General features: G+C 45.5%; 1 pseudogene; it reads right to left on the bottom strand.

The window, feature by feature from the left end:
• Window positions 1-14,423: 14,423 nt before the first annotated feature.
• Window positions 14,424-24,398, bottom strand: LOC119320654 (annotated as a pseudogene).
• Between the last annotated feature and the right edge of the window lie 741 nt (window positions 24,399-25,139).

Raw genomic sequence — 25,139 nt, 5'->3', positions numbered from 1 at the left:
CTCAGAAATAAAAAGAAAAAATAAATATAGCAGAAAAGAAAAAAAAAACTATATAGAAAACTACTCATAAATGAATTGAACCAAAAAATAGTTGTGATTAACTGTACTAAAAAAGGAGCATAGATGCTTATTTTTAATGACTTATTACAACTCAAAAATAAAAAGAAAAAAATAAATATAGCAGAAAAGAAAAAAAACTATATAAAAAGATATTCAGAAATGAATTGAAGCGAAAAATAGTTGTGATTAACTCTACTAAAAAAGGAGCATAGATGCTTATTTGTAATGACTTATTACAACTCAGAAATAAAAAGAAAAGAAAGTAGTTGTGATTAACTTTACTAAAATATGAGCGTAGATGCTTATTTTTAATGACTTATTACAATTCAAAAATAAATAGAAGAAAAAATAGTTATGATTAACTTTACTAAAAAATGAGCATAGATGCTTATTTTTAATGACTTATTACAACTAAGAAATAAAAAGAAAAAAATAAATATCGCAGAAAAGAAAAAAACAATATAGAAAACTACTCATAAATGAATTGAACCAAAAAATAGTTGTGATTAACTGTACTAAAAAGGGAGCATAGATGCTTATCTTTAATGACTTATTACAACTCAGAAATAAAAAGAAAAAAAATAAATATAGCAGAAAAGAATAAAAACTATATAAAAAGATACTCAGAAATGAATTAAAGCAAAAAATAGTTGTGATTAACTGTACTAAAAAAGGAGCATAGATGCTTATTTGTAATGACTTATTACAACTCAGAAATAAAAAGAAAAGAAAGTAGTTGTGATTAACTTTACTAAAATATGAGCGTAGATGCTTATTTTTAATGACTTATTACAATTCAAAAATAAATAGAAGAAAAAATAGTTATGATTAACTTTACTAAAAAATGAGCATAGATGCTTATTTTAAATGACTTATTACAACTCAGAAATAAAAAGAAAAAATAAATATAGCAGAAAAGAAAAAAAACTATATAGAAAACTACTCATAAATGAATTGAACCAAAAAATAGTTGTGATTAACTGTACTAAAAAAGGAGCATAGATGCTTATTTTTAATGACTTATTACAACTCAAAAATAAAAAGAAAAAAATAAATATAGCAGAAAAGAAAAAAAAACTATATAAAAAGATATTCAGAAATGAATTGAAGCAAAAAATAGTTGTGATTAACTGTACTAAAAACGGAGCATTGATGCTTATTTGTAATGACTTATTACAACTCAGAAATAAAAAGAAAAGAAAGTAGTTGTGATTAACTTTACTAAAATATGAGCGTAGATGCTTATTTTTAATGACTTATTACAATTCAAAAATAAATAGAAGAAAAAATAGTTATGATTAACTTTACTAAAAAATGAGCATAGATGCTTATTTTTAATGACTTATTACAACTCAGAAATAAAAAGAAAAAAATAAATATAGCAGAAAAGAAAAAAAACTATATAAAAAGCTACTCAGAAATGAGCATAGATGCGCTTATAGAGGAAATTCAAATTAAATTCATAACAAATTTCAAGAGAAATTCGTATGAATTTAGCCTAAATTCCCTATATAAGGGCATCCATTTTCATTTTCCGAGGAGCTCAATAAGGCAGAGAGGGAGGGGCTTATAAACCGGTCTGATTCCCCTCCGGTTGGCGAGGTGGGACTAAACTTTGGCCGCAACAAGGACCAACCCTTTAGTCCCGGTTGGTGGAATGGACCGGGACTAATGGTCGTCCTTTGGTCCCGGTTCAGGCCACCAACCGGGACCAATGGTGATGGGCCAGGAGCGAGGGCCATTGGTCCCGGTTCGTCCCACCAACTAGGACCAATAGGTCCAGACGAATCGGGACCAATGGCCCACGTGGCCCGGCCGGCCACTGGGGCTCACGAACCGGGTCCAATGCCCCCATTGGTCCCGGTTCTGGATTGAACCGGGACTAATGGGCTGGACCGGCCTGGACCATTGGCCCCTTTTCTACTAGTGTCATGTAATCTTACTTAATGTGTTGCTCTGTTCTTCATGAACTTAATATTCTAGATGCAGGAAGGAGTCAGTCAATGAGTGGAGTAATTGTAGTACACACAGGCAGGAGTCGGTCTACATTGACACGGACATGATGCCTATATTTCATAATCATTGCCTTAGATATCGTCATAACTTTGCGCTTTTCTATCAATTGCTCGACAATAATTTGTTCATCCACCATATTATTTGATATCTTGAGAGAAGCCACTAGTGAAACCTATGGCCCTGGGTCTATTTTCCATCATATAAGTTTTCGATCTACAATTTTGCAGTCTTTTACATTCCGATCTATAAAAAAAATACCAAAAATATTTACTTTACCTTTTGTTTAGTTTATTCTATCTCTATCAGATCTAACTTTGGCAAGTAACCCTCAAGGGATTGACAACCTCTTTATCGTGTTGCGTGCAACTTCTTTGATTGTTTGTGCAGGTCTTGGTGATTTGTGAGTTGTCTCCTACTGGATTGATACCTTGGTTCTTTAACTGAGGGAAATACTTATCTCTATTTTGATGCATCACCCTTTCCTCTTCAAGAGAAAAACCAACGCAAGCTCAACAAGTAGCACTGATGCAGATGGCGGGAGGCTGGCCAGTCCTCGGACGGCGACAGCTTGGCACGGCGCGCGGTGCAGTCACGGGCGGCGGGCGGGGCTGCGGGCGCAGCCGCCGGCCCTTTGGGCAGCGGCGGGTGCAGTCGGCGACGGCCAGCTTGGCTACGGTGGCGTGCAATCTGCCTTCAGATCGGCGATGGCGGCGTGGAGGGCCTGGTGGTCTCGTCGATGGCACCTCTGGTCAGATCTGTTCTGACCGGTGTAGCTGGCAGTTGTGGTCATCTCTTTCGTCAAAGGTGTTCGGCCTGAGGCTAGGTGTTCGGATATCGGGATCCGTCATCTATTACCGGCTGCGAGTCGGGGAGAAGTAGTTTCCGGTCAAAACCGAGCCGACGGTGGGCGATGGCGGCATTCCGTGTCGTTACCTTGATGAAGGCATCGTCATGTGACTACTATCGACCCACTCGTACTACTCCGGGGCAAACACTATGATCTGGTCTTCCAGATCGAACGATGACGGCATTGCGGTGTCTTTTCTCTCTTGGGAGCATCGTTTGTGGAGCAGCGCTGGAAGATAGAGGCATGAGGTGGAGGAGCTTCGTCTTGCATGGAGTTTCGGTGGAAATGTCAAGTCATGCCTGGCCGACAGTTGCTACGCATTGTCATGCCTGTTCGGTAGGTGCTACGCACGACAGATTTTCCAAAGACTTCAAGTTGTGTCGGCTGATGGTACTTGGGGGCATGGTGTTGAGGTGTATCAGCGGCGACCGCGACGTGCTCAGTAGTTCGCGCGCAGGGAGGTGGTACCGTTGGGCGCCGTGGTGGTGTCAATAGTAGCTAGACCGGGCAAGGTTGATGCGTGAGTACAACTCTGAAGATGGAGTGGTGGCAGTTGGCGGCGGCGGCCTCTGAGGGCGCGTCGGACCAGTGTGTGCCCCATACCTGGCAAGTGGCTTGGTTGGGGCCTCAGGTCTTAAATGTTAGGTTTGGCTGCGAGGTCTGTTTGGTATTAGGCCCGGACTATCAGCATCCTTGCATCAACTGGATAGGAGTAGCAACAGTCGTGAGGGTGGCTTCAGACTTACTGTTGTATTTCTTTGTAAGGTCTTTCGTGAATAATTAATAAAGTGGTTGCATGCATCGCCCAGATGCAGAGGCCGGGGCTCCTCCTTCTTTTCTAAAAAAAGAAGAAGAAAGTGACTAAAGAAAATTCTTGTAGAAGTGTTTGTTAGTTCATAACTTTACTATTCTTCACTCTATCTCAGCTCTCGACCCTGAATTCTGGATGCAACTACCAGCTATAAAAGAAGTAGTACATCTTTATATCTTTATCTAGAAGGAAAGGAACCTTATCTCGCAACTATAAATAAACCTAACGGAGTAGTACATAGATTGTTATAGTGGCTTGTGCTTCAATAGAGTGAGAGAAATTGACCACCGAGGTGAGGCTCACTTTCACTGCACACCTTCTAGGCAGTGTTGTTCGTTCTTGAACATCTGCCAAATTTGGCATGCGACAACTGGACATCTTTTTTCTCCCGGTTTTTACCCTTGCAATGTGAGCATGGGAAGCATCAGGATGATAAGCACCTGCAAGAGAAAGATATTTGGTGCAGGAAAAAATAATAGCGATTGTGCTGCAAATAGCAGCTCTTGTTGGTGCTTCTCCCCAAGTGATGGTCAGTTCACTAAGAGCCTGGTTCGTCCAGTAGCCACCAAATTGCCAAGACGAAAGCAATGCATCATTGTGACCGCGAGTATGTGCGGGTCGGAACCACTGAGCAAATTAGCAGGCACGGATTGCGTTCAAGGGCAGAAAAGTACCAAGTACCCAAGGTCCTTCTCCTTCGGGGAGAACAGAGACTCCTCAGTCATCGGCCGTCGCTAGACGAACAACAAATCCCTCACCGAATCTCTCTGTGCTCAATTTTATTTGACAAATCTTAGCCATTACAGCTAAATCAGAGATCGAAACCTGGCTCTGATATGTTCTTGATTATTTTTTCTCTGCTACTTCATTTATCATAATTATTTTCTCTGAGAATTTTGATTTGCATTTCTTGTTCACATCCCAGTTACTTCTTTTGTCACTTGGATGTCTTTGCCACTGTCATGTTCGCTTATACTGTATATAAAACTGAAAGATGGACAAAATTCAAGCGAAGTGGTCAAAACTGATGTTCTCTGAAACTCCAGTGGTTGGTGGGGAAGGGCCAACTATGAAGACATGTTATGAATACATTTAACTGATTTTGTACGTCAACAACATGAAAAACTGAACTGATTTTGTAGGTCAACAACATGAAAAATGCACTGGTTCTGCCTCAAAGCTTTGCAACATTCAGAGATATTCCATGGTGGTTGTTGAAGCAACATGACAGGAGGATTACTCGCGTGTGGGAAGAGAAATAGTCAGAGAGTGGGCGCGCGGCTCCCTTAGGGTTTCCCCGCGCCGCCACCGCTTGCCCTCCCACGCCGCCGGCGGGCGCCGCCGGGCCTTGCCCGCGTGGTGCTACTGGCGGTGGCGGGCCTGTCCTTCCCCGCGCGCTGACCCTGCGAGCTTGGGTGGTGGTGGCCGGCGGCGGTGTGGCAAGGCGGCGGCGATGCCGCATGCCACAGTGGCCCTTGACACGGCGGCGCGTCCGTTGGTCGTGGGGCGGCCTGGTGGCGCTGTTGGATGGCGGCCCCCACCGAGTCCAGATCTGGGCCCGTTTGGGCCTCGTCTTGGTTGGGTCGGGCCGGTGGCACGACGCTTGGTGGTGTCGCTTCCTGATGGCAGTGGCGAGGCGGCGGCGGTCTACGGGCGGCGAGTACTTCGTTGGTCAGCGTGTTACAGCGCGGTGACAGGGACTGTCCGGGCCCACGTGGGCCCAGCCGGGCTGTAGGGCCCGGCAAGTCCTCATCGCCGCGTCCGGTGGGCTTCGCTCTTGCGATGGAGGTTGTTCCCTCCCACCGGTCGAGTAGTGCCCGCTCTCGCGGCCGTTGTCTCTTTTCCCTCTCCAGGCCTCGTGTTGGCAGCTCCAGAGAGACGGCGAGGGTGGTCCGGTAACCGTGGTGGCACATGCTGGTGGGCGGCTGCGTGGGTGGTGCATTACGAGGTGTCTGGAGTGGTGGTGGTGGTTGTGGATCGGGAGAAATCCATGTCGGCCTGTCAGCACCAATGCGATGACGCCTGCGGGCGCCGTCGGACCTTCCTGAGGGGCATCGGGTATATCTCTTCCCCACTATCCCTCGCGTAACGGGGAAACCCTAGAACTTGTTCGGGCAACAGCGGCGGCATCGTCGCATTCCTTCTTGAAGGTGTTGCTTGGTGCGCGGCGCTTCGGGATGCTGGGAGCATGGTGGTACTTCTTCGGAGGGTCCAGCGTTGTCGGTCTTCCTTTCTTCGTTGATCTGCCGGTGTCGGTATTTATTTCTCTTTTTTCTTCTTGTTTTTCTTTTGGGCTTTTCTGTATTGCGGCCCCAGCGAGCTAGAGGTATCGGGTGTTTGCTTTATAATATAAAGCGGGGGAAAACCTTTATCGTGAAGCAACATGACAGGTTAATGTTGAACAGGCGCAGAGGATGGCAAAACTGACTTCTCTCATTTCCAAGTACAAAACAGATGTCACACCTGTAATGATAAATCTGGACCTTTCAGGTCAGCTTTACATAACTAGACAGTTAGAACACGATATGCAGCACCTTAAAAAAGAAATCGAGATTTGGTGTTTATATAGTAGCTAGGGCAGCATGGCAGATTCACTTAGGACATTGATCTGCACTGTGCTGATCATGCACGTCTTGCCAGTCATATTATGTTCGGTGACTTATTCAATGCATTATGGTTTGTAAAAGAAATGAAGAATTAGTGGTCATTTAGAATCGAAGATAGTAGTTTGTGCTTGTGATGGTCAGTCCACCATCGTTCCGTCAATAATTGACAATTCATAATGCTTTGTACTCACATTTTGTATTGATTTAGAGAATCTATGGCCAGACAGCGGACCCCTTATATTGTCCCTATACGCCCGGGCAGACGACTCTGCCAGTGATTGGTAAGGAAATCATGATATGGTTGACCTGCTTAAATCAGCCCTATTCGTGTGGGCTGACTTGCACCCCTCATATGTAACCTATATCTGGGGAGGCCCGGACGCGCCCAGTCACGTCCGCCACGACAGACCCGATAGAGCGAACCCACCACAAATTCCACCAAATCGATCGCCTTCCTCCCGCGTCTAAGCTATCGCCACCTTCACCCTCTCCCCTTCAGCCCACCACCCTCGTATGTCATCATAGATGTCGTCACTGAGTACCTCGTCCCCCACCACCGCCATGGCTGATGCCTCAATAGAGTATGTTTCCATCTCACGTATGGAGGTAAGCTGTAAGGCGGAAAATATCCCCCAAATGGAGCGGAGCACCCGACATAATGAGCAAGAAGCTACGGCCAAGAAGGTGGTCGACTTTGAGATGGATCTGTCTCCTCCGCTACAGCCCATGCTCTACCGGTGAGAAGGAAGCCGTCATCCGCTGCACCCACGACCAACTCTGTTCTGCGGACAACCATGGGCAACACCTGCGTTGGGTCTACCCAAGTCATGTTCGACCAAATGTTGGAGCAGGACACAGTACTTTCTTCTGCTCCACTTTGGATCAATTTGGTGTTTCCTTTGTTTGTTACTATGTCCTTGGATCAATTTGTTGCATATGTTATTACTTTATTTGGGATCATGATCATTTTAGGAACATGGACTATGAGGATCAAAAGCCTATGAAATATGACTTGGGGGATACCAATTGTCCTATGTATGACGTTGGAGGAACATCGGGCACTACCAAAAAAATGACAAGTATAACCAAGGCAAGTGGTCCGACATTCTCAACCCATGAATATGTTTTCTTGGTTAAAAACTTGATTGGCCACAAGCATGGAACCTATACGTGGAACGGACGAAAAGGGAAACAAGTACTGGGAAAAGATTCGCAAGCACTACCATGAACACCAAGAATATGTGGTCCCGAACCATGTTCATGCTACCTGCAATGAGGGCCCTTTCAAACATAGATGGTCCATCGTCCAAGAAAACGTCAACAAGTTTGTTGGCCACTGCGTGTGGTTGGCCAGAATCAAAGTGGGGTTGGAGTCAACGGTCACATAAGTTCACTTTCTTCGTTTTGTCATCATTTGCATTACCAACTTTGTTTGTTACATTCTCATGAATAATTCTTGATAGATGGTGTTGGCAGCCACTTCGTATGAATAGACCGAGAAGAAGCCATTCACTTTAAGCCACTGTTGGTTGAAATTGAGTGGCAAACTAAAGTGGAAACAACGCGTCGATGACCTCAAGAACGACAAGAAGAGGTTGAAGAGAAATGGTGGCTCAAGCTCCCAACAATCGATTGGATTGGATGACAGAGAAGAAGAAATTGTAGGAGAGGTCAACTTGCTTGTGACACGTAGGATTCGAGGATAATGTTGGCTGACACAAACCTCATGGATCTGGAAGGCAAGAAGTGGCTTGAGGTGACGAATAAGGAGACCAACCTGCATAGGGGTATGAGGGGGCGACAGCGGCCACAACAGTTGCGTATGTGACCCAGATGGCGACCGATGAGTGATTTGTCGTGTTCGTCGGACGCAGCCCGGGCATTGATGGCATGTGTGAATTGTTGAATTGTGGTTCATTTTGCTTTGTTGCACTGTTGCATTATTCAATTAGTGATGAATTTCTACTATATGATTGACGTGCATGGATGTGAGGGTTTTGATATGAGGAGTGTGGTTGTTCGGTACGACTTATGTGTGGCCATCCGACGTTGTCTAGAGTCGTACCCGGGCACGTCCGCGGATGTTTATGGGACCGGTTTGCCTAGTGCAGTTGTATATGCTTTCACGAACAAGGTTTGGTAGCACATATATTTTATTTCTGCACTGCAATGAAATCGAGCAATACTAATAATTTTTTCTTTACATACTTATAAATTTTTAATAATATAGAATAGGATATTATGCTATTTTCTCATAGAAAGCAAGAGTTTAATTTATTTGTTGTTCCACTTCGCAATCGTTGCTTTGTCCTTGTTTTTGCAACCGTAGATGGGCACCACAAAGCGCCAACAATTCTTCAACAATTGCATCACTTGCTATCGGAATAAATGTCACAAGGGGTAGAATGAATGGCCACAACAACCGTCATGTGAAGTTTGTTGAAGGAATGATGTCTTGGCCACACATCATGTCCATTCGCCCACCTTCTATAAATAACTACTACCTTGCTTGTATAGCATAATCGAGAAAGCATGACCAAGTGTGTGAGGAGGGCAACAATGATGATTTGTCACCAGTCAGATACTACAATTTCCTAGGGAATGAGATGCATTGATAATTTGATTAGAAGTTTGATGGTCAGTCCTCTTTTAGAGTTACCATGATTACTCACCAGAGTGTGAGTGTTCTCTCACCTAACGGCTTCTAGTGTGCGACCATGATGGGCAGTGAAGCAATGTTTGTCAACTATTGCAACATTCAACTTTACTCTCCTGTGGAGGGAGTCCATACTATCCATTGAATCATGACATTCCGTTTTCAACAAGGGGACGGGATGAAAACCGTTGACATAATGTGAACGAGACAAAGCCAAAACCTGTTACGAACATAATTTGTTCACATTCAACAAGTTCAAGCATACAACTCACCAAGGAATAAACAACCTAAGCTTTTCTTTCCTCATCTTACAGTTAAAAGTCAATGTACAGCTTGTAAAAATATGAAATAAGAATTACTTAGTCCTTTACAATCGAAGATAAGTAATAGTTTGTGCTTGTGATGGTCAGCCGACCACCATCGTTCCATCAATAAGAGACAATTCAATAATTCTTTGTACTCACATTTTGTGTTGGCTTATAGCATCTACTATAGCCAGACTTCTTATATTGCCACTGTACGTTCTGGCAGAGGACTCGGTCAGTGATTGATCAAGAAATCATGACCCAACCGGCCCTAATAAATTGGCCCTATTCGTTCGGGTTGACCAGCTTCCATCATATCTAACCCATATCTAGTGAGGAAATATATGGGGACGTCTGGACGCACCCAGCCGGGCATATTCGCCATGTCGGACCTAACAGATCGGAATCACCACAAACTCCACCAAATTGACCAAGTCCAACAAATCGACCGACTTCCTCTCACGACCAAACAAACCCCTTACTCCACCCTTGCTCTAATCTACTCCGCCACCCTCGTCCATCGTCCTAGATGTCATCACCGAGTACACAATCTCCACCACCGCCATGGATGATCACTTAGTGGAGTCTGTTTTCTTCTCGTTCGTGGAGGGAAGATCAAAGGCGGATAACGTCGCCCGGATAGAGTGGATCATCCGACATCGTGAGCGGGAATAAGCTACAACCAAGGAGTTGGTTGAATTTGACGTGGATGTGTCCCCTCAGCTATACCCCCAGTCGCATCCACCTGCCACCGAGAACGAAGCCACCATTTGCCCCGCCCACGATCCACTCTGATCCGCCATCTGCATGGGCATGGATTCCGTCAACGAGGAGACCAGGAACCTATCCACCCTGGCCACTATGTCCATGTTGATGGCCACTGTGCTCATCCCCCGGTCGATCACATAGATATTCCTGCCGACGGCGACGAGTGATACGTCTCCAACGTATCTATAGTTTTTGATTATTCCATGCTATTATATTATCCGTTTTCGATGTTTAATGGGCTTTACTATGCACTTTTATATTATTTTTGGGACTAACCTATTAACCGGAAGCCCAGTCCAAATTGCTATTTTTTGCCTATTTCAGTGTTTCGCGGAAAAGGAATATCAAACGGAGTCCAAACGGGATGAAACCTGCGGGAGAGTTATTTTTGAAACAAACGCAATCCAGGAGACTTGGAGTGGACGTCAAGAAACAAACGAGGCGGACACGAGGCAGGAGGGCGCACCCAGGGGTGGTAGGCACGACCCACCCTTGTGGGCCCCTCGCAGCTCCACCAACCTACTTCGTCCTCCTATATATACCCATATACCCCAAAAACATCCAGGAGCACCAAAGATCGGGAGTTCCGCCGCCGCAAGCCTCTGTAGCCACAAAAAACCAATCGGGACCCTGTTCTGGCACCCTCACCGGTGGCCATCTTCATCATCCCGGCGATCTCCATGACGAGGAGGGAGTAGTTCACCTTCGGGGCTGAGAGTATGTACCAGTAGCTATGTGTTTGATCTTGCTCTCTCTTGTTCTTGATTTGGCGCGATCTTGATGTACCGTGAGCTTTGCTACTATAGTTGGATCTTATGATGTTTCTCCCCCTCTACTCTCTTGTAATGGATTGGGTTTTCCCTTTGAAGTTATCTTATCGGATTGAGTCTTTAAGGATTTCAGAACACTTGATGTATGTCTTGCATGTGCTTATCTGTGGTGACAATGGGATATTCACGTGATCTACTTGATGTATGTTTTGGTGATCAACTTGCGGGTTCATTGACCTTGTGAACTTATTCATAGGGGTTGGCACACGTTTTCGTCTGGACTCTCCGGTAGAAACTTTGGGGCACTCTTTGAAGTTCTATGTGTTGGTTGAATAGATGAATCTGAGATTGTGTGATGCATATCGTATAATCATACCCACAGATACTTGAGATGACATTGGAGTATCTAGGTGACATTAGGGTTTTGGTTGATTTGTGTCTTAAGGTGTTATTCTAGTACGAACTCTACAATAGATTGAACAGAAAGAATAGCTTCGTGTTATTTCACTACGGACTCTTAAATAGATCGATCAGAAAGAATAACTTTGAGGTGGTTTTGTACCCTACAGTAATCTCTTCGTTTGTTCTCTGCTATTAGTGACTTTGGAGTGACTCTTTGTTGCATTTTGAGGGATAGTTATATGATCTAATTATGTTATTATTATTGAGAGAACTTGCACTAGTGAAAGTATGAACCCTAGGCCTTGTTTCCTAGCATTGCAATACCGTTTACGCTCACTTTTACCACTTGTTACCTTGCTGTTTTTATATTTTCAGATTACAAAAACCTATATCTATCATCCATATTGCATTTGTATCACCATCTCTTCGCCGAACTAGTGCACCTATACAATTTACCATTGTATTGGGTGTGTTGGGGACATAAGAGACTCTTTGTTATTTGGTTGCAGGGTTGTTTGAGAGAGACCATGTTCATCCTACACCTCCCACGGATTGATAAACTTTAGGTCATCCACTTGAGGGAAATTCTCTACTGTCCTACAAACCTCTGCACTTGGAGGCCCAATAACGTCTACAAGGATAAGGTTGCATAGTAGACATCAATGAGCTCATAGCGCGGGCGCGGGAGCTTGTCCTTCAACCTGCCAGCAATCACCCACTGCTTGGTCTCGTGCAGTCACATCATCAGCTTGGTGCCTAGGGACTGGTCGATCATGTTGAGCTTCATGTCAATGACCATCGTCGGGCCGGACCAGCACAGGTCAATCTCATTCTTCTTGCCCCTCCAGGACTGGTCGACCAGATCATATATACCCACAAAGTATAACATGTTCCAAGATGCTTTGTAGATGGTCACCAGCTCATCATCCAGTTCCACGAATTTGACAATGTTAGGGTGAGCATCAGGTTCTTGTGCGAGCACCAAGAGTTTGTGGTTGTGTCGTAGATGTCCAAAGAATTAGGTAACTAGTCAGTCAGTCCGAGTCCTCCGGTAACATAAATCAAGTCGTACAGAGATGCCGCTACAAATTTGTGAGGATGTTTTGTTGGTTGAACCTTAGTTTGCCACAAGCATTAACCCCATATGTGGAATGGAACAAAAGGCAAACAAGTATTGGGAAAAGGTTCACAAGCCCTACCATGAACATAAGAAATATGTGGTGTCGAACCCTATCCATGCCACCTACAATGAGGCCTCTCTCTAACATAGATGGTCCACCATTCAAGACAATGTGAACAAGTATGTCGGCCACTATTCTTCTGTGGCTGGCCGGAATCAAAGTGGGGTTGGATTGAGTAGTCACGTAAGTTGACTTTCTTTGTTTTGTCATCATTTGCATTGTTAGCTTTGTTGCATTCTCATGACTTTTTCTTGTTTGATAGATGGGGTTAGTGGCCACTTCATACCAACAAATCGAGAAGAAGCCATCACTTTAAGTTATTGTTGGTTGAAATTGAATGGAAAACCAAAGTGGCAACAACTTATCGATGACCTCAAGAACAACAACAAGAGGTTGAAGAGAGATGGTGGTTCAAGCTCCCAACAATTGATTGGATGGGATGACGAAGGGGAAGAAATTATAGGAGAGGTTGCAACTTGCTTGGGACACGTAGGATTTGAGGATAATGTTGATGGACGCAAGCCTCTTGTATCCCGAAAGGCAAGAATTAGCTGGAGGTGAGGATGGAGGTCAACCTGCATAGGGAGTACGAGGGGGCAAGAGCGGCCATGATAACCGTGGAAATGAGCCATATGGCGATTGTCGAGTGATGCATCATGTTGGCCAAATGCGGAGGCCCAGCCATCGAGTTTCATTTTGGCATGTTTGAATTGTTGAATTGTGGTTCATTTTGCTTTGTTGCATTATTGAAGTGGTGACGAATTTGTTCTATAGGATTGATGTACATGGATTTGAGGGTTTTGATATGAGGAGTGTGATTGTTCGATAGAACGTCTGAGGGGGCGTCCAATGATGTCCGAAGTCATGCCTAGGTGCGTTTATGGATGTTTAGGGGGCGGATTTGCTAGTCCGGCTATAGATGCTCTTATGATCAGGGTTTGGTAGCACATATATTTTACTTTCTGTACCGTTATGGAAATCAAGCAATATTAATAAGTTTTTCTTTACATACTTGTAACTTTTTAATAATATGCAATACGATGTTCTCCTACTTTCTCAGAAAAAACAAGAGTTTTATTTCTCCGGTGTTCCACTTCGCAGTCGTTGCTATGTCCTGGAGTACTATTCAATTTTTGGGTTGCTTAAACTGTAGATGCACCACAAAGCGTCAACAGTTCTTCAACAACTACTTCACATGATGTTGGAATAAATGACACAAGGGGCAGAAATAAACAACCACAACAACTGTCATGTGAATTTTTGTGAAGGAATGATGTCTGGACCACACACCATGTCCATTTCGCTCACCTTCCATAAATAACTACTACTTTGTAGCAGAATCACGTTTAGTTGCTAGAGAGAGAAAGCACGAAAGTGTATGAGGAGAGCAACAATGACGAGCATGATGAGTGTCACCAGTCAGAAAGTACAATTTTCCGAAGAATGAGATGCACTGGGAATTTGACTGGAACTTGGACGAATTGAGTATCCTTGGAGTCCTCTTTTAGCGTTACCGTGATCACTCACCGGAGTGGTACGATGGAACTGTGCAAGCCACATGAGCATCTTTCACAATACTTCCTCGAAGATGCTTACCATGCATGTTACCTCGCCTCCACCAGCAGTTCCTCTCGTCCAGTGTGCCCGGCTGTGGTCTCCAACTGCCAACTGTTGCAACACTCTATCCGCATGACATTGTTTCAGTGTTCAACGAGGGAAAAATACATTTTCTCCACCGAGTGATGACATTATTTCAGTTTTCACCGAGGGGATAGGGCGAAAAGTGTTGACATAATGTGTGCAGGGTGGAGCCCTATTACGATCAGAATTTATTCACATACAACTTCAGGAATAAGCAACATTTTCTTTCCACATGTTAATAGTTAAAAATTCAATGTACAACCATCTCACGAAGATACACAAATCGATATACAGCCACAAGAAAAGAAAAGAAGGTGTTATTTCAGTTCACGGTACAAGCAACCCAGCTAGCGGCAGTCTTCAGATGGTGATGACCCTACACTTCTCCGGTGAGAAGTCATGCTCCATCAGCGGCCCCGTTGACGAGAAGACCAGGAACCCATCCACCGTGGCCGCCATGTCGATGTTAATGGTCACCGTGCTTAGCACTCTGTGATCACGTAGATCATCCTGCCAATAGCCATGAGCTTGCACGGCGGGCGCATGATCTTGTCCGACAACCTGCCAACAATCACCCACTCCTTGGTCTCGTTCAGCCACATCATCAGCTTGGTGCCAAGGGACTGGTCGACCATGTAGAGTGTCCCATCAACAACGACTGCCGGGCCAGACCAGCACAAGGAAATCTCATTCTCCTTGCCCTCTAGGACTGGTAGTCGTACGTACTCACAAAGGACATCCTGCTCCAGGACGCCTTGTGAATGGTCACCATCTCGTCATTCAATGCAATGAATTTGACAAAGTCAGGGGTGTGCATCAGGTTCTTGTGCGAGCACCAGGAGTCTGTGGCTTTGTCGTAGATGTCCCAAGAATTAGGTGAGTTGTCTGTCAGTGTCCTCCGGCAACGTAAATCTTATCGCTCGGAGCTGCCGATACAACCCGTGAGGATGTTTTGTTGCTTGAAGCTTGGTTGGCCACAAGTATGTACACTCAATGTGGAATGGAACAAAATGGAAACAAATGCCGGGAAAAGATTCACAAGCCCTAACATGAACATAAGATGTGGGTGATGGCCAATACTCTTCTATGGTTGGCCGGAATCAAAGTGGGGTTGGAGTCCATAGACACGTAAGTTGACTTTATTCAATTTTATCATCATTTTCATTGCTAGCTTTGTTTGTTGCATTCTCATGAGTAATTCTTGTTTGATAGTGGGGTTGGCAGCCAATTTGTACCAACAAATCGAGAAGAAGCCATTCACTTTAAGCTATTGTTTGTTGAAATTTTGAATGACAAACCGAAGTGGCAACAACTTGTCGATGACCTGAAGAACAACATGAGGTTGAATATAAATGGTGGCTCAAGCTCCCAACAATCGATTGGATTGGATGAGGGAGAGGAAGAAGTTGTAGGAGAGGTTGCAACGTGCTCATGACAAGTAGGATTTGAGGATAATGTTGGTCGAAGAAAACCTCTTGGATCCGGGAGGTAAGAAGTGCCTTGAGGTGAGGATAGAGACCAACCTGCGTAGGGAGTACGAGGGGGCGAGAGTGGCCACAACAGCCGTGGATGTGGCCCTGATGGCAGTTGTCGAGTGATTCATCATGTTGGCAGGGTGTGGCCTCGACATTGAGTTTCCTTTTGGCATGTTTGAATTGTTGAATTGTCATTTTGCTTTGTTGCATTGTCGAATTGATGATGAATTTGTGCTATATGATTGATGTGCATGGATTTGCATGTATTTGAGGTTTTTTATATGGGGAGTGTAGTTGTTCGGTAAGACTTTTGAGGGGGCGTCTGGTGTCGTGCCCAGGCACCGTCGGTGGATGTTTAGGGGGTGGCTTTGTCTAGTCTAGCTGTAGATGCTCTTACGAACAAGTTTGGTAGCACATATATTTTATTTCTCCTACTTTCTCTTAAAAAACAAGAGCTTTATTTCTCTCTTATTCCACTTCGCAATCGTTGCTTTGTCCTTGTTTGTCCAGTTTTGGACTGCTTAAACTGTAAGTGGTCAGCTTGGTAAGCTATCAACAAATGTTTGCAATAAAAAAATTGCAATCAAAGACTTTCGAGGGGCCGTACGATGCCGTCCAAAGTCATGCCCGGGCGCGTCTACGGATGTTTACGGGGCAGCTGGATTTGTGTAGCCTGACTGTAGATGCTCTTACAAACAGGGTTTGGTAGCACATATATTTTATCTATGTACCGCGATGGAAATCAAGGAATACTAATAAGTTTTTCTTTACATACTTATAACTTTTTAATAATATGTGCAATAGGATATTCTCCTACTTTCTCATAAAGAAACATGAGTTGTCTTTCTTTGTTCCACTTTGCAATCGTTGCTTTCTCCTTGTTTGTTGCAATGCTCAGTTTTGGGTTGCTTAAGCCGTAGATGAGGACCACAAAGCGTCAAATAGTTCTTCAACAATTGCATCACCTACTGTCAGAATAAATGTCACAAGGTGTAGAAATGAATGGCCACAACAACCGTCATGCAAAGTTTGGTGAAGGAATGACGTCTGGGCCACACATCATGTCCATTGGCAGACCTTCCATAAATAACCACCACCTTACTTATGTCGCAGAATCACATTTAGTTGCTAGAGGGAAAAAGCATGGACAAATGTGTGAGGTGGGCAACAATGATGAGCACGATGAGTGCCACCGGTCAGAGAGTGCAATTTTCCAGGGAATGAGATGCATTGGGAATTTGATTGTAATTTTGACGTACGAAGGATCTCAGAACTCCTCTTCTAGAGTTACTATATGATTCTTCACAAGAGTGGTACGATGAAACAATCTTGTGGTACGATGAAGCAGGATGCTTACCACGAGTGTTCTCTCACCTACTTCCAGTGTGCCCGGTTGTGATGGGTAGTGAAGCTATGTTGGTCAACATTCAGATTGGGGAGGGGGTTGGAAATCCATACCATTGAATCATGATATTGTTTCAGTTTTCAACAAGGGGACAAGGCAAAAACTGTTGACATAATGTGAAAGAGAGAGCAAAAACCTGTTACGATCAGAATTTACTCACATTCAAAAGTACATATACAACTCACCAAGGAATAACCAACGAATAAACAACCTGAGCTTTTCTTTGCTCATGTTAAAGTCAAAAGTCGATGTACAGCCATCTCAGCAAAATACACAAGTCGCTATACAGCCCGAGGAAAAGGAAAACGTCCAATGTTATTTCAGTTCGCAGTACAAGCAACCCCTGTAGTAAGTGGCCTTCAGATGGTGACGACCCTACACTTCTCAAGCGCGGGGGAAGTCATGCTCCATGTGCGGACCTGTCGATGAGGACACAAGGAACCCGTCCACCCTGGCAGGGGTGTCCATGTCGATTGTTGCCATGCTCAGCCCCCGCCCATTCACATAGATCTTCCTGCCAATGGCCACAAGCTCGCAGGGTGGATGTGTGAGCTTGTCCGACAGCCTGCGAAACCTACTCCTTGGTCTCATTCAGCCACATCATCAGCTTGGTGCCGAGGGATTGGTCGAGCATGTAGAGCGTCCCGTCAACGACGACCGTCGAGCCGGAACAGCACAAGGCAAACTCATTCTCTTTGCCCCTAAAGGACGTACTGGTCGACCGGGTCGTACATACCCGCAAAGTGCATTATGTTCCAGGATGCCTTGTGGATGGTCACCATCTCATTATACAATGCCACGAATTTGACAATGTCAGGGGTGACCACCGGATTCTTGTGGGAGCACCAAGAGTCTTTGGCTTTGTCATAGATGTCCCAAGAATTAGGTGATTTGTCTGTTAATACAATCCCACAGTAACATAAATCTTGTTATTCTGAGCTGCTCCAGATGAACCTGCAAAGAGAGTACGAGGGGGCGAGAGCGGCCACGGCAGTCACGGGCGTCCGATGGCGACCATCGACTGATTCATCATGTTGTTCGGACGCCCCACAGACGTTAAATTTCATTTTGGCATGTTTGAATTGTGTTTCATTTTGTCATACAACAAGCTTACAGTCACAGAAAATAATATCGGTAAGCTTAGGCGGGACAGCCCCCGAAAAGAAGAAATTCCTTTGACTTGTCGCCATGGCAGCGAGCCTTTGTGCCAACATGTTATGGAAAGTTCCTTCCTAGCTCGGCCTACACGGTACCCATTATCTGTACCGGTGACCACGTTGTGGAGATCTGTGCTACAACTAGCATCAGCAGCAGTATTTCCTATAGCCACAGTGATTTGGCTGAAAAGGCAGTGCTACATCAACAGTAACAAGATTCCCTTGTAGGTCCTACACCTGTCGATTATGTAATTGTTTGCTAGTTCTGTCACTGTATCCATGTGACATGGACTACACGATGTCTGCCTCTTGTTTCTCACGCATGTGGGTGAGAGAGGGGAAAGGTGAGGAGAGAGATAGAGTATTTCTTTTTGTGAGCATGTGTAAGAAGAGAGAAGAGAAAAGGCACAGAGAGAAGAAAAAAATGTCAGGACGAGAGAAGATTATTCTCATTTGTGAAAGAGGTTGGGAGATAAGAGAGAGAAAAGAACTGCTCTCTTCCATTGGAGAAAAAACAGCTACTGTTTTCCACGAGAGATAGGGAACGGGAAAAATCTTGGGAGGAGAGAGACCGAGAGAGGCCGTGAGAGAGATCAGAAAGAGAGAGAGAAATAATGTATTCTGTCAGAGAGAAAGAACATGTGAGAGAGCTTGTGGACAAAATCCTCCACCATGTCTCGTTTAAGAAGTCAGGACTCATGCATGTCATATCATGTCACGCACAGTAGCCGAATGTGGTGGGCTTCATGGCAGATAATTAAGCTTAAGCGGTTGGTGTCTATAGCAGTGTGCACACATCCACATGAAACATGAAAACGAGTGGATGGCTGTGATAATGGATACCGTGTATCCCCAACTAGGAAAAACCGCTCTCAACATGTTATGGTCTCTTCTCTCACCAAACCAAACTGAACGGACCTGAACAAGCTTAGCGAAGCACAAATATCAGCGATGGTTGCAAACATGCAAGACTGATTGGGTGTGTTCCGATCCAACGCCTTAAACAAGGATAGGCAGTCTAGTTCCACTGGCACAACGGCGTTAAAGTATTTCGAAGCTGTTGTAGGCCTGCCAGAACTGCAAAACCCTCGGCTTCCTCCCCAGAAGAGCAGGGACCGATGCGATGCCCCATCGAGAAGAAGGGTCGGCCACTGGCATCCCTGGCCACTGCACCAGCAACACTCGCCCCTGAGGTTGCATCAAACACAGCGTCCGAATTCAATTTAACACTGCCGCCAGGTGGGAGATTCCAGTCTGTAGCGGCAGGCGGGCGAGTGGACCGGCGACGGTCCCCAAAGCCCAAATAGATTACTGTAGTAGCTACTTTTCTCGTTTTCGGTTCGCACCTTGGCATTGTTGATTTCCTCCATATACCTGACCAAGAACGACACTGAACCTGAGATCGATTCTTTGCCATCGCTGTGTACTATGTTGTCTCGTAGAAACCATGCTTTCCATAGGAGGAGCAGAATTTTTGCAATCATTTCTTCATCACATGTGCCGAGGAGTACTTGCAACCAATCTTTCCCAGGGTGCCAAAAGGCCTTCTCTTTCGGAATGTTCTAGTGCACTTGCATAGCTTGTCGGAGGGCCCGTCTTTTTGTACATGAGACCACCGCATGGTACTCACTTTCTTCAGCACTTCCATAAATGTCACAAATACGAATTGTGGTTCATTTTGCTTTGTTGCGTTGTTGAATAGATGAATTTGTGCTATATGATTGAAGTGCATGGATTTGCATGAATTTGAGGGAGAGTGTGGTTGTTCGGTAAACCTTTTGAGGGATCGTCCGACGCTGTACGGAGTCGTGCGTGGGCGTGTGTGTGGATGTTTAGGGGGCAGATTTGGGTAGTCCTGTTGCAGATGCTCTTACAAACAGGGCTGGATAGCACATATATTTTATTTAAGTACCGTGATGGAAATCAAGCAATAATAGTAAGTTTTTCTTATTATACAATTTTCAATAATATACAATAGGATATTCTTCACTTTCCCATAAAAAGAGTGCCATTTCTCTGTTGTACCGATTCGCAATCGTTGCCTTGTCTTTGTTTGTTGCAATAGTATTCACTTCTAGGTTGCTTAAACCGTAGATGGGCACCACAAAGCGTCAACATTCCTCAACAATTGAATCACCTGCTATCGAAACAAATGTCACAAGGGGTAGAAATTAATTGTCACAGCAACCGTCATGTGAAGTTTGGTAAAGAAAATGATGTCTGGCCCACACATCATGTCCACTCACCGACCTTCTATAAATAACCACTACCCTACTTGTATAGCAAAATCATGTTAGTTGCTAGGGGGAGAAAGCACGACCAAGTGTGTGAGGAGGGCAATAATGATGCGCATGATGAGTGTCACCAGTCAGATAGGGCAATTTTCGGTGGAATGAGATGCATTGGGAATTTTATTGCAGCATCGACGAACCGAGGATCTTTGGAGTCCTCTTCTAGAGTTACCGTGACAATTGGAAGTGGTGGTACGATGAAACAAGATGCTTACCGTGTGTGTTCTCTCACCTAATTAATGGCTTGCGGTGTGCCCGGCTGGGATGAACAGGGTGTTAAAAATAAATAACCCTTGAGGTTATTAGGGGATAATCCCCGCTCCTTTCCACATGTGCAGTTGCACCCTTGCAGCAACAGGCGGCTCGCCTGCCGGCCTGCCGGCACTCGGCGAGCCCATCAAATCAGCCCGCAGCACGGCACGGAGTCACAGCGTCAGCAGCGAGAGCCGGCGCACAGCCGCGCAATGGCCACTTTTGCTCTCCATTGATAGGAACGGCGGTCACCTTCGAAATCAATCGCTGAGGAACTCCTTTCTGTCAAAAAAATCAGCACTGTACAAGGAAGATCGATCAGGAGATTGTCCTTTTAGTTTTGTCTTCCTACGGTCCATCATGGATCTAACTGGTTCGGTATTATGCATGTACTATAAATCAGCTTGTGAACGCGACCAGAAGTATGAATCGTTGCTTTTGAACCGGACCGGAAGATATTCTTCATCGGCAGAGGCACCTGGCGCGGCTCTGTGCGTCGCATCGGCAGAGGCTAGCTGTCGGCTGCGCGCGAGTTCCCTACGCGTCTAGGCGTGGCCACGAACTCTAACCGCTGCCGCCCCCTAGTTTCGGTTCAACCGGCCAAAGGCCGGGCGGCCTCTGTTCGGCCCTGCCGCTGCTTCTATCATACGCTACTCCTTTCCCTTATTCAGTACCTGGATTTAAAAGCAGAAACAACGATACTGCCGGCCGCGGAGCTTCATGCCAAGCTTGACGCAGAATTGCGGCTGAAAGAACTTCTTAGGAAAGAAGAGTTGAAGTGGGCGTTGCGGGCCAAGGTCCGGCGAGTAGTGCAGGGGGATGCGAACACTCAATTCTTTCACATGATCGCTAATGGTAAGCATCGAAAGAAGAAGATTTTTTAGCTTGAGCAAGATGAGGGTACAATTGTAGGACAGGAAAACCTAAAATTATACATCACCGAGTACTATAAGCAGCTGTTTGGTCCTCCAGAAAAGAACTGTGTGTCTCTGGATGAGTCCAGGGTTGAGGATGTTCCTCAGCTCACAGCGGTGGAGAATGATATTCTTACGGTTCCTTTCTCCGAGAAAGAGGTTCTGGAGGCCATTTCGCAAATGAAAAATAACAAGGCGCCGGGCCCCGATGGATTTCCAGCGGAGTTCTATAAGAAATGTTGGCATATCATTAAAGGGGATTTGTTGCCTTTGTTCAATGATCTGTTTGCTGGACAGCTTCATCTTTTTCAGCTCAATTTTGGAACGATCACCCTTCTTCCTAAGAAAACAGAGGCTGTGAGAATTGAGCAATTCAGGCCAATCTGTCTTCTTAATGTTAGTTTCAAAATTTTCACCAAGGTCGGGACCAATAGGCTCACACAGATCGCACATGCTGTTGTGCAGCCTACCCAAACTGCTTTCATGCTGGACAGGAATATCCTTGAGGGGGTAGTGGTCCTTCATGAAACGCTCCATGAAATCCACACGAAAAAGCTGGATGGGGTTGTTTTCAAAGTGGATTTCGAAAAAGCGTATGACAAAGTCAAATGGCCATTCCTTCAACAGGCCTTACGTATGAAGGGTTTTGATGAGGCTTGGCGACGCCAGGTAGAATCCTTCACACAAAAAGGAAGTGTTGGAATTAAAGTAAATGATGATATAGGGCATTATTTCCAGACACACAAAGGCCTGAGGCAAGGAGATCCAATGTCCCCTATTTTGTTCAACATTGTGGTTGACATGTTGGCAATTCTCATAGGTAGGGCAAAGGAGGCCGGTCAGGTGGGTGCCTTGGTGCCAAACCTAGTTGATGGGGGTGTGTCCATTCTGCAGTACGCTGATGATACAATCATCTTTATGGAGCATGACCTGGCAAAAGCGAGAAATATGAAGCTGGTGTTATGCTTATTTGAACAATTGACCGGGTTAAAGATTAACTTTCATAAAAGTGAGTTGTTCTGCTTTGGTAGAGCCAAGGAGGAACAAGAGGCTTATAGGCAATTGTTTGGATGTGAATTAGGGGCTATACCTTTTACTTACTTAGGTATACCCATTCACCATCGTAAGCTAACGAACAAAGAGTGGAAATGCATTGAAGATCGGTTTGAAAAGAAACTTAGTTGCTGGAAGGGCAAACTTATGTCATATGGAGGCCGGTTAATTCTTATTAATTCGGTGCTTACGAGTATGCCGATGTTCCTACTATCTTTCTTTGAAGTTCCAGTTGGGGTTAGGAAAAGGCTGGACTTCTACCGATCGAGATTTTTTTGGCAGAGTGATGAACTTAAGAGAAAGTATAGACTCGCCAAGTGGGATGTTATTTGTCGACCAAAGGACCAAGGGGGTTTGGGTATCGAGAATCTTGAGGTCAAGAATAGATGCCTGCTTAGCAAGTGGCTGTATAAGCTTTCAGTTCAGACTGACGCAACTTGGGCGCAGATTCTCCGCAACAAGTATCTGCATTCCAAAACCTTGTCTCAGGTGACAGTGAGACCAACTGATTCGCCGTTTTGAAAGGGGCTTATGAGAGTTAAGGCAGCCTTCTTTAATAGAACAAAGTTTATTGTCGGTGATGGCAATGATACACGGTTCTGGGAGGATACTTGGCTGGGTGATACACCATTGGCAATACAGTACCCAACCCTGTATCGTATTGTCCAGCGACGGGATGAGTTAGTTGCAACGGTCATGCAGTCCATTCCCCTTAATATTCAATTTCGGAGGGTGCTTGTTGGTAATAGATGGGAAGCTTGGCTTCATCTGGTGCGTAGACTGATGGAAGTCCAGCTAGCTCATCAGCCCGACCAGTTGTATTGGAAACTTGCTAGGTCTGGACAATTTACTGTTAAGTCGATGTACATCGATGTTATTAACTCGACTGTCATTCCTAGTTCCAAATATGTTTGGAAAGTAAAAGTTCCTTTAAAAATTAAAGTGTTTATGTGGTTTGTCCATAAACAAGTTATTTTAACAAAGGACAACTTGGTTAAGCGCAATTGGACAGGATCTACTAGGTGTAGTTTCTGTGATCATGACGAGACCATTAAGCATCTCTTCTTTGCGTGTCCATTGGTGAGAATTCTGTGGCGCACCGTGCAAATTGCCTTTAACATTACTCCTCCGAGTTCAGTCGGGTCGTTATTGGGAACGTGGCTGGATGGGATAGAGTCCGATACAGCTAGACATATTCGTGTAGGAGTTTGTGCGTTGTTATGGGCAATTTGGAACTGCAGAAATGATTTAGCTTTTAACAGAATAACTACTATTCATTTTTTGCAGGTTGTATTCCGTGCTACGGCGCTGATCCGTATGTGGTCCTTACTCACTCCGACGGAGGCCAGGGAGCGTTTGGTTACTGGATCTGTCCGTTGGGAGATGGTAGCGTGGGATATCTTCAACCGGTTTGGATGGCGGTCATGTAATAGGATAGGCAATTAGTTTTCCTATCTTTATTTTGCCTGCCGGTTGTGGCTTGATGGCCTTTTCTTGTTTTAGCGTCGAGGCTCTATGTGAGCTCGCCTTCATCTTATTTCAAGACTCTATGACTTTGTTGAACCTTTTTATTTATTTAAGTGGCCGTATGCATCGTTTTGATGCAGAGGCCGGGGAGTCCCCCCTTTTCTAAAAAAAAATACGCGTCTCCCTCCGGCGTGGTTGCTCGAAGCGGGCCCTCAGGAACGGCAGCGGCGGCGGCTCATGGCTGCCCGCGGCCACCACCCTGCGGGGAGCCGTCGGCGGGGACCTCAGGCACACGTGGCGCGGCTTCCCTTGCTCGCCCATGGCGGCAGGCTTCAGGCTCGCGTGACGCGGCCCTGGCCGGGTGTGAAATGCGCCACTATCCCTTGCCGGAATGCCTGTTGAGATGTAGATAACATATGTGTATTTCTTGTACAACAAGCCCTCCTCCTTCCATGTATAGTCGAGGACGTGGCTACCCTTTATACTTATATATACGTGCATATTGCACCCGATCAATATATCGTGAGTTGCATAATTCTCTACATGGTATCAGCCTTAGTCCCATCCCTCCTCCCCTAGCGCGTCGCCGTCGCCTCCCAGCCGTTGCCGCTTCCCTGCCTACGCCCGCGTCGCCGAGCCCCTTGCCACCGCCGTAGCTCCTCCCCTCGCGCCGCTGGCTCCCTGCCGCCGCCCCACTCGCGATCCCTCCCAAGCTGCCGCTAGCCACCCGCCTCCTCGCCGCTAGCCGCACTCTCCCAAAACCCAAAACCCTTGCTACCTGCTGCCTTCCACCTCCCATCTACCTGAAACCCTAAAAACCCGCCCCGGCCACCGCCTAACCCTAGCCGCACCTAACCCTAGCCATGTCGGGTTCCAACCTGGTCTCCGACCGGTCCGCCGCCTCCACCCCTCCCGTGGTGAAGCCGCCCAACCCCTTCGACTCCTCCTCCGGCTCCTCCACCGCCACTCTTCCCGATCCCGCCTACATCCGTGATGTTCCCATTGAACGTCGCGTACCGGTGATCCTCTCCCACAAAGAGGCGAATTTCTATGCTTGGAAGA

This window comes from Triticum dicoccoides, chromosome 6B, assembly GCF_002162155.2.
Source record: "Triticum dicoccoides isolate Atlit2015 ecotype Zavitan chromosome 6B, WEW_v2.0, whole genome shotgun sequence".
Taxonomy (NCBI): domain Eukaryota; kingdom Viridiplantae; phylum Streptophyta; class Magnoliopsida; order Poales; family Poaceae; genus Triticum; species Triticum dicoccoides.
The sequence above is the reverse complement of the archived record's forward strand: the minus strand, read 5'-3'. Positions and strand labels throughout refer to the sequence as shown.